Raw genomic sequence first — 11,567 nt, 5'->3', positions numbered from 1 at the left:
TGGGCCTCAGCATCAACCCCTCTAAAACGGTTATTGTCCCTTTCACTAGAAGAAGAACGCTTCCAGGCATGAGGAACATTTCTTTGAATGGGGTCGCCATCAACGTCGCCACCGAAGTCAAATATCTAGGACTAACCCTGGATTCTAAACTTCTGTGGAAGGCACATGTTGACGCGGTCACTTCCAAAGCTACGAGGACACTAATGGTATGCGAACGGCTGGCAGGGAAGACCTGGGGCTGTAGTCCCAGGATTCTGAGATGGATGTATACCATGATGGTTAGACCAATAGTCACCTATGGAGCAGTGGCTTGGGCCTCGAGAACCACCCTCACCACGGTGAGGCAATCCCTCACCAAGCTTCAACGGCTGGCATGTGTATGCATCACGGGGGCAATGCGCACATGTCCGACGGCAGCGCTGGAGGTGATTCTCGAGCTCGAGCCGCTGTACCTTACCATAGAACAGGCTGCAAAGCGAACTCTACTAAATTTCGCGAGGGAAGGCTTTGGCAGGGGCAGAACTATATCATTAAGGAACAGAGACAAGCTAGGCTCCCAAGTTCCGCTAGCTTTACTCCCCAGAGACGACAGGCCTAAGGTGGTTAACTTTGACAGGAATTTCAAAATAGAGCTTTGCACCAAGGCGACCTGGAGCACCTCTCTCATGGAGAGGCTGATCCAATCGAGCTCGTTGCAATGGTACACAGACGGCTCGAAGACTCCGGAAGCCATTGGGGCTGGCGTCTACGGGCCGAGGCTACAGCTCTCGGTACCTATTGCGGCATACCCGAGTATCTTCCAGGCGGAGGTCTATGCCATCAGTCTGTGTGCAGAGATTAACCTACGTAGGAATTACCGTAACGAGAGAATCTTAATATTGAGCGACAGCCAGGCGGCACTCAAGGCCCTCTCAGCATTTGAGGTCAAGTCATCCTTGGTTCTTGAGTGCATAGATAGGCTCAACAGCCTGGCAGTGCACAACAAAATCCAATTAACTTGGGTACCAGGACACATAGGAGTTGCGGGCAACGAAGAAGCGGANAATAGGAGTTGCGGGCAACGAGGAAGCGGACCGACTAGCTAGAATGGCCGCCGCCTCATCGCCTAAAGGGCCTGAGCCCTTCCTAGCGATTGGACCTAGTACAATCAAGGAGGAGCTCAGGAAAGAAAGGAACATACAAAGGAATCAACACTGGTGTAACACTACAGGTTTACGTCAAGCAAAACAACTACTGGGAGGCTACAACCTCACGAGGTACAGGGCAGTTATTAATCTATCCAAGGGAAAACTAAGGATCATAACAGGTTTTCTGACGGGTCACTGCAGACTGAGAGGCCATCTGCACAAGCTAGGGATTTGGTCCAACGACCTATGTCGTTTCTGCGACGTGACCGAGGAGACTCCCGTGCACCTGCTTAGCGAATGCGTGGCGGTCGCGAGAAGACGGGAGAGGTACCTGGGCCACTACTGGCCAAGTAACGAAGCAATACAATCGCTAATCCCTGGGGATCTCCTCAAATTTGTGGGCTCTCTAGGATTAGATGAGGTACTGTAAATGGTTGAGGGCACAATAGACCTGCTGGTCGCAGTGCATGTATTTATTAATTATCTATCTATTATAGCAAGTCAAGTAGGTTAAGATACTGAAGGGTTAATTTGAATATTAGCCGTTAGCTTGTCTCCTCTTTATTATCCTCTATTCTCATAAACGTTGTACGTAAAGCATTCATTCTAACACATAAGTTTATGTATCTCCTATCTCTTTCATAAAATGTATGTACATATAATATTTCACGAACCCTGAAATGGAATAAAGGACAGTCGTTAACTGACATCGAACGCGAGCGGTTGTTTTAATTATTGAATGGGCTACAATATCTCAGAAGTGAGATTGTCCCATCGCCTACACATTTTTTTTTGTTTAACTATATGAACAGAAGCGCGCTGTCGGAAATAGTAAAATATTCGAGAAACGAAATAATAAAGAAGGGTGTGAAAACTAATTTAGAACTGTGCCGAAGACTGTGCATATTAAATAATAAAGTAATTAGAGAATCGAGTGACGGAAAAACGGTGTAAAAACTAATGAAATAGAACTGTGCTGAAAATTGAATGCTTAAAGCGTACGTAAAATAATTTAATAGAACATTTTGCAAAGAAAAAAAAAAAGAGGTGTAATAAAATGGAAAGCGAAGATTTGGCAAATTATAGTGTGGTACAGTTGCGTGAGTGGCTACGCCGGCTTCAGTTGCCTTCTAGCGGCAGCAAAAGTACACTTATAATTCGTCTTAACGAGGTGCCTGCAGACGAGTGGGGCAAGTGCCCAACAGCAGAATAAGACGACGAAGCCGAACAAGGGGATCGTGGAGACAATGCCACAAGAACATCAGCAAAACAACAGCGGAATCCAGTTGCTAGCAGATCATCGAACTGAGCGAGACAACCAATCAACGAGCGTTAACGTATTCGAATTTGAAATGCTGAAACGGGAAGCCGATTTGTTGCGTCGTGAAAAACACTTGTTGGAAAGAGAGAACCTTCTACTGCGTAGCTACGAAATAGCAACTAGCGCATCTGAAGTTCAACTGAAAATTTCGTTGGATATGATTAAAAATCTCTTACAAGACTATGAGGGTGGTCCGAATTTCAACATTTGGGTAGCACAATTTAAGAGTGTTGCTACTGCATATAATGTTAAACCAAATGAGCTGCGTGTGCTATTGCTAGGCAAGCTAAAAGGCAAAGCACAAAACTGGTTGCAAAGTAAAGCGAATTTTGTAACTGAGAGCGTAGACACCCTACTGGAGGAAATGAGTGAAGTATTCGGCCTCAAAGAAAGTCGTATTGTATTGCGCCGACGATTGGAGGCCAGAAAATGGAAGTCCGGCGAGAAATGTATACACTATTTCAACGACAAACTATTGCTTGCGAACCCGTTGCAGCTCGAAGAAGAGGAGATTGTTGAATATGTAATTGAAGGCATAAGCGACTATCGTTTACGAACGCAGGCATATTTGCAGTGTTACACCACCAAGGCGCAACTACTTCAGGCGTTTTCTAAGGTGGAAGTCAAAGCAGCAGCAGATGAGTCAAGTGTACGCGATCTAAGGTGCTATAATTGCAATATCCGAGGACATGTCGCAGCGGAATGTCAGAAGCCAAAAAGATAAGTGGGAGCTTGCTATGTGTGTGGGAGTAAGGATCATCGAGCAGCAGTTTGTTCAAAAAAGAAGGGCGTTCATTTAGTGGAGGACTATGTAAGATTGTTTCATTTTGTTATTAAAAATACTACAAACATTTCGTTTTCATTAGAATGTCTAATTGACACCGGAAGCCCAATCAGCTTTATAAAGCGGTCCTGTGTCAGTGGAAAGGTGGATTTAGCTAATCTATCAAATTTAAATACATCCTATTTTGGTTTAAATAACGAAGAAATTGTAACTTATGGAAAGTTTTTATGTTACGTTCAAATAAACAGTGAATTTTTTGAAATAAATTTTCTAGTAGTTGACGACAAAACTATGCATTATAAGGCTGTGTTGGGCAGGGATTTTTTAGAAGTTTGTAAATTCCAGCTTATTAGAGCGAGCGAAATTAAGAAACAAGAAATACTTGGTGATAACTTAAAAAATATATCGATTATGAATGAAGGTGAATCAGAGTACACTGAAAACGACAAGAAAACAATTTGTGATGTAAAAAGCGAATATAAAAATTTAGATTGCAAAAGCTATGCTTTACTATCAAACCAAAATGAGTGTGATGTTGAAAAAATTTGTGATGTAATTGATGATTTAAGTTGTAAATACGATAGGAAAGAAGAACAAGATTTTGCAAGGGAGCTTTTGCTGATTTCTAATGTAGATGATGAGAAGCCAAATTTGAAAGTCGATTCCAAGTTAAGTTATTATCATACAAAAAAATTGTACGGAATTTTTATGAAATACTATAAAAATACTAAAAGCTGTGATGAACCTAAAGTTAAAAGCGAGATGAAACTGGTTGTTGAAAATGTGAAGCATTCAGTTGTCCTCCAAGGCGTTTGTCATACACTGAAAAAAATGAGTTGCAAAAGTTGATAGATGACTATTTGAAAAAGAAAATAATTAGACCAAGTGAGTCGGAATTCCTGTCGCCTATTGTACTGGTTCGCAAGAAAACGGGCGATATTAGAATGTGCGTGGATTACCGAATGCTAAATAAAGCAACAGCTATGGATAATTATCCTATACCCTTAATAGACGATTTGCTTGATAGCTGCCATTTTTTGCTTGATAGCTAAGATTTTTTTTACAAAACTAGATTTGAAGAATGGTTTCTTCCATGTATTTATGCATTTAGATTCAATTAAATATACGTCGTTTGTGACACCAGTAGGCCAATTCGAATTTTTGCGTATGCCATTCGGGCTCAAAAATGCACCGTCGACATTTTAGCGTTTTGTTAATAAAATTTTTTCGGATATGGTTAAAGAAAATAAAGTAATAATTTATTTAGACGATATAATGATCGCTACAAAAGATATAGAACAACATTTTGAAATATTGATAGAAGTTTTCAAGCGGCTGACCGACAACAATTTGGAGTTGAGGATTGATAAATGTGAATTTCTTCAGAATGAGATTAAATATTTAGGCTACACAGTTTCAAAAGATGGAATTAAAGCCGATGATAAAGGGCTAGAAGCAATAAAGAACTTTCCGGCGCCAACCAAAGTTCATGCAGTGCAAAGTTTTTTTGGACTGTGTTCATATTTCAGGCGATTTGTTAAAGATTTATCGATGATAGCTAAGCCTTTGTATGATTTAACACGAAAAGATAGGAAATTTAATTTCGGTATTGAAGAAGTGAAATGTTTTGAGTTGTTGAAACAAAAAATGTTGGAAGCGCCAAAAATTAGCGATTTACGATCCTAATGATGAAACGGAGTTACATTGCGATGCGAGTACACTAGGTTTCGGGTCAATATTAATGCAACGTAAGGCTGACAAAAAGATGCACCCCATATTCTATTTCTCAAAGCGTACTAGTGAGGCAGAATCGAAGTATCACAGCTTCGAGTTAGAGATTTTGTCCATAATCTATGCACTTCAGCGGTTCCGTGTATATCTTCAAGGACTCAAATTTAAAATAGTCACCGACTGCAATTCTTTAACTATGACACTGAACAAAAAAGAGTTGAATCCAAGAATAGCCAGATGGGCATTAGAACTTCAAAATTTCGATTACACACTAGAGCATAGGTCCGGTACACGTATGCAACATGTGGACGCCTTAAGTCGTGTAAACAATATATTAGTGGTAGATACTAACACTTTTGAAGAAAATCTAATTATATGCCAGGCGAGAGACAAAAAGTTAAAAGAACTGCGAGATATGTTACAGGGTAATGAACATAGTTTCTATGAGATGCGGAACGGGGTGGTGTATAGGAAGCTTGATGACGGTAAAATTCTCTTCTGCGTTCCAGAGGATATGGAAAGCCATGTTTTGTTCAAATACCATGATGAGATGGGCCACATTGGTATCGACAAGACGATTGACCTTATATCAAAAAATTATTGGTTTGCAAAAATGAAAGAAAAAACTGCAAACCACATACGAAATTGCTTAAAATGCATAGTTTTTTCTTCGAAACAGGGGAAGGGAGAAGGATTTTTGCATAATATTCCAAAAGCTAGTGACCCGTTTCAATTAATACATGTAGATCATTTCGGACCGGTCGATAATTCTCACTCCAAGAAACATATATTTGTAGTTATAGATTCGTGTACAAAATTTGTCAGACTGTATACTACAAAAACAACTACTACTAAAGAAGTAATTGGAGCACTTAAAGATTATTTCCGCTCATATAGTAGACCGAAAATAATTATATCAGATAGAGGCAGCTGTTTTACGTCAAACGACTTTATGCAGTTTGTGGATGCTGAGAATATTCAACATATAAAAGTAGCAACAGGATCGCCACAGGCGAACGGTCAAGTAGAAAGGGTGAATAGGAGTCTAGGGCCAATGATAGCCAAATTATGCGATGCTGAGCGCAATATTCATTGGGACAATGTAGTGGAAACTGTTGAATACGCCTTGAATAACAGCGTTCTCAGAACAATAAAACAATATCCGAGCGTAATGCTTTTTGGTATTAGACAACGGGGTAAAGCTGCGGATTCGCTAAGTGAAGAACTAAAAGAAGGTGAAACAAAACTTGTTCAACAAAGTCATAAAGATATTAGGCTGAGAGCTTCAGAAAACGAAAAGCGTTTACAATCTTATAATAATACTTATGTTAACAATAAACGGCGCGTTGCGAATCAGTATGAAGAAGGCGATTACGTTTTGATTAAAAATTTCGACTCAACTGCGGGCGTGTGTAGAAAGTTAATTCCTAAATTTAAAGGACCTTACCGAATTTCAAAAGTTTTACGTAATGACCGATACGCGTTGGAGGATGTGGAAGGCTTCCAGCAGTCCAGGATACCTTATAAAGGAGTTTGGGCTGCTGCAAATATACGACCGTGGATAGGTAAAAGCACAGTCTGAAAAATTGCTTAAGATCAGGCGATCTTATGGTCAGGATGGCCGAATTGTAGCAAGTCAAGTAGGTTAAGATACTGAAGGGTTAATTTGAATATTAGCCGTTAGCTTGTCTCCTCTTTATTATCCTCTATTCTCATAAACGTTGTACGTAAAGCATTCATTCTAACACATAAGTTTATGTATCTCCTATCTCTTTCATAAAATGTATGTACATATAATATTTCACGAACCCTGAAATGGAATAAAGGACAGTCGTTAACTGACATCGAACGCGAGCGGTTGTTTTAATTATTGAATGGGCTACACTATCTATCTGGAATATGGTTGGGTCCAAGCCCGCCTGCCCCAGTACTCCTGTCTTGCATCTTTGATCCATTGGTATACCTGTTGGAGTCAATAGCATTCAAATGCATCATGCATACTCTTGGCAACTCTGACATACTTATATATTTATCGATATGTTTTTACTCTCACTAAGTTTTTCTTACTTCTTGTATTGTAAAGTCATCTTTGATAGCAACACGCGTTTTGAATGTAGAAACTAAAATTTACTTTAAATAAAGTTATTGTACTTGTGAGCATAACCAATCGAACTCTTTAATTAATTGCGGTTAGGATAAAGCACACTCTCCTACAGGTTATGGGCCACTTCAACGCCTAAACAATTTCAAGTTACCTAACCAACAAATTTTAAGGGTTATACAGTAAAATGGCGGAATCCAAGTACACGATTGCGAAATTGAATGGCGACAATTATTTTAACTGGCGCTATAAAATGCAGATGTTGCTAATTGAAAAAGGTGTATGGGATGCAATATCAAAGGAGCCGCCAAATCCAGTAACGTCACAGTGGACAGAAGCAGACCAAAAGGCTCATTCTACAATTGCGCTTAATGTTGAAGATACTCAAATACAGCATATACGGAACTGCGACACAGCAAAATCAGCATGGAATGCATTAAAGGAATTTCACGAAAAGGACACGCCGGGAAATCGAGTAAGCATTTTGAGAATGATTATGAGGCAGAAGCTTGAAGAGGGCGGCAATGTCGAAAAGCATGTTAACCAAATGAACGAGTTATTCCAAAAATTGTTGGCTCTTGGTGGTGAAATAAAGCCGGAGTTTTTCATGAGTGCAACTTTGCTAGGCTCATTGCCGGAAAGTTACGATACTCTTATAACAGCGCTCGAAGCTCGCAATGAGGAACTTACATCGAATTTGGTATGCTCTAAGGTAATCGTAGAATATAAGCGCCGAATGGAAAGAGACAAGAACAGTAAACCGGAAATTGCGTTAAAAACAGGTACGTCATACAACAACAAAAAAAGAGTGTGTTATTTTTGTAAAGAAGACGGACATTTCAAAAGCGCATGCAGCAAATATAAGAAATGGTTAGCGAAGAAAGAGCACAAAGAAAAGGCAAATTTGGCGGAAAGTGGTAATACTGAGCAATTTTTATTCACCACATCAGCTGACAGTGGCTGGATTGTGGATTCAGGGGCGACTTGCCATATAGTAGGTAATAAAGAACATTTTGTCAGTTTCAACCAAAATCATCGTGAACTTGTTTTTGTTGCAAGCGGCCAACAAGTATTAGCTACAGGTAAAGGTACGGTAAACATAAGCGTTATAAACAAGTTCGGCAACAAAATTTCAATCCGTATTACAGACGTTTTATATGTGCCTGAAATAAATGGTAATTTGATTTCTGTAAAACAACTCACAGCGAAAGGGTATAAAGTAAACTTTACAAGCAAAGGCTGTGAAATAGCTAAAGATGGATATGAAGTTGCTGTTGCATATGTTGATGGAAACCTTTACAAACTGCAAACATTGAATCAGATCTGTACTGTTGAGAATCGTGAGTTAACTCCTAGCAATGGATGTGTTCACGAGTGGCATAAAAGGCTAGGTCATAGAGACATTGAGGTCGTTCGCACTTTGTCAACAGGCGACCTGGTTGAAGGTGTAAAGTTTAAAGAATGCAACAGTGATTGCAAAAATATTTTGAATTGTGAGGTGTGTTTGGAAGGGAAAATGAGTAGAATGAAATTTCCTCAAAAATCGTTCAATCATTCAACCGAGATTCTTGATTTGGTGCATTCAGATGTTTGCGGCCCTATGCAAACTACTACACCATCAAACAAAAGATATGTCCTCACTTTTATTGATGACTTTTCAAAGTATACTACCGTTTACCTAATTAAAGAAAAATCAGAAGTTTATGAAAAATTTAAAGAATTTGTTGAAATGTGCAAAACATTGTTTAAAAAGAAGCCGAAAATGATTCGCTCAGATAGGGGCGGTGAGTATATGAGTACAGCATTTCAGAAATATTTAGAAACTCAGGGCATACAGTGTCAGCGTACAGCACCCTACAGTCCGCAACAAAACGGAGTAGCAGAACGTAAAAATCGCACTCTAATAGAAATGGCTCGCTGCATGATCATAGAAGCTAAAGTTGAAAACAAGTTTTGGGGCGAAGCGGTAATGATGGCAAATTATATACAAAATCGTCTTCCTGCTAGAGGTATACAGAAGACACCATTTGAAAGTTGGTTCGGTACAAAACCGAACATTGAACACCTTCGCCGGTTTGGATCAAAATGCTATGTTTTCGTACCAAGTGAGAGGCGACGCAAACTCGATCCAAAGGCTATCGAATCGTTTTTAGTTGGCTATGACTACACATCCAAAGCATATAGATGTTATGTACCAGAAACTGGCAAAGTAATAATCAGTCGCGATGTGAAATTTGTACACATTGACAGTAAATTAAAAATGGATCAGACGCAGGAGGAGAATGTAGTGGTGGTCGAACACAAGAAGAAAAATACGAATATTATTGAAAAAGAAATGAGCGACTCTACAGATACGCAGCCAAACAACAGTAATGCAGAACAAGAAAATTACGCAAACAGTGATACAGAGCAAGAAAATGACACAAACGGTGACACAGAACTTCGTCGGTCAGCAAGACCAAATAAGGGAATAAGTGCTAAAAAGTGGTCTGACGAAATGGTAAACTACCCAGAAGCAAATTTTACAAGTACTATAGAAGTGGAACCAAAAAGTTTAAAAGATGTTTTGGCTAACAAGCATAAAAATGAATGGCTAGCAGCCATGAAAGATGAAATGCAATCATTGAAAAATAAGGGCACATGGGAACTATGTGAGCTACCACCGAACAGAAAAGCCATTGGTTGTAAGTGGGTTTTTAAAACAAAAACCGATTGTAAAGGTGCAATTACAAGCTATAGGGCTCGCTTAGTTGCACAAGGTTTCTCGCAAAAATTCGGAACTGACTACGATTTAATATATGCGCCCGTCGTTAAACAGACAACCTTCCGAATTTTACTGGCCATTGCAGCGAAGGATAACTTTAAAGTTCAGCATTTAGACGCAAAAACAGCATTCTTAAACGGAGAGCTCAGCGAGACAATCTATATGAAGCAACCGCCGGGTTTCGAAGTTGAAGAAAAGGAGCATCATGTTTGCCGATTGAGGAGGAGCATTTACGGGCTTAAGCAATCGGCAAGGATTTGGAACCAAGCCGTTCACCAAGTTTTATTAGACGCCGGCTATATTCAAAGCAAAAATGATGCATGTTTGTACACGTACGCTGCTNCTCATTTGAGACATACCAGTTTGAGATAAAGGTCGACAAGCTAGTTGAGGAAATTATCAAACCTAGAACCTCCCCTCTTATAGCATTGACAAAGGTCGGCTATTACCCCGGTTAAGAATAAATAATTTGTTCTTAGTGATAAATTCAAGAAATGACTCACCTCAAGAATTGGTGTCCGAGCTACATTACTACTTTCAGCTTTATCCTTCTGCAGTACTCCTCTAGGGCTATTACTTCCCTTGTGGGCATCTCGNCGCCAAAGATCCCCTCTCTTCATGCTGATTACATTGGGCAGTCGTAGGGCGCTCCAGCAGGCCTCCTTTTCTATCAGAATATCCTATAATGGAAACACAGATCAAGCGGTGTAGCTTGCTCAAGGTGGTACAAGTTTTACGACCGTACTGAAAGACCAATACGTTAGTTTGGGTGATATTCCCCAAGTTTTACATGGAGTCTCTAGCAGGTATAAAACGCTCTTGTAGCCTTGTTGGTAACGTTAAAGAGATGTGAGTTCCAATTGAGCCTTTTTTCCAGAGTTACCCCTAGAGACTTCGCCTCTTCTGAGAGGCCTGCCAAGGTGGGCTTAGTCAAGTTGACTTTCCTTCTTTTGGTAAATGGGACAATGGTGGACTTCTGCGGCTTTATGGACAATTCCTTTGAAGCACACCAGTCTTCCGTTAATCTGAGCGCAGCTTGAAATCTGGAACAAATCGTGTGCTCATGCCAGCCGACAACGTAGATGACTAGGTCATCTGCATATCCATATGCCTTGAATCCATTGCCATTTAGCTTTTCGAGAAGTTCGTCAACAACCAGTGTCCAAAGTAAGGCAATAAGACTCCCCCTTGAGGACAGCCACGGGTGGCAGTTACTGCTTGCCTACTGTCTCCTAGTTCCGCTATTATATTTCTGGATTTCAAGCCGTTAGAGGGCCAGGAATATACTTTCGTATCATAGCTGTCGATATTGCTTCATAAGGCGTATTGTCGAAAGCACCTGATATGCCCAGGAATGCTGTTTATACCGCAATGCCTCTTCAATAACTTGAGTTAGGGTATGTATTGCAGTAATGCTAGATTTGCCTGCCTGATATGCGTGTTGACTCTGACATAGAGGCTTATTCCTGAGAAAGTTATCCCTTATGTGAAAGTCAATAAGTTTTTCTAATGTCTTTACTAGAAAGGAGCTGAGGCTAATTGGCCCATACACCTTTGGAAGTTGTGCTGAGTTTTTCCCCACTTTGGGTATAAAGACCACTTTGACTTCACTCCATGTTGTTGGTATGTAAGTAAGTAAGAGACTTGCTCTCAGCAATCTAACTAGTGGCCCAGATATTAAGCCCAAGATCTGCTGCAGCAGGCATGGGTAAATGCCATCAGTGCTCACGCCACGTAGC

This window comes from Rhagoletis zephyria, unplaced genomic scaffold (genome assembly GCF_001687245.7).
Source record: "Rhagoletis zephyria isolate East Lansing unplaced genomic scaffold, Rhagoletis_zephyria_1.1 Rzeph_scaffold_01757, whole genome shotgun sequence".
Taxonomy (NCBI): domain Eukaryota; kingdom Metazoa; phylum Arthropoda; class Insecta; order Diptera; family Tephritidae; genus Rhagoletis; species Rhagoletis zephyria.
Note: the sequence above shows the minus strand (reverse complement) of the source record.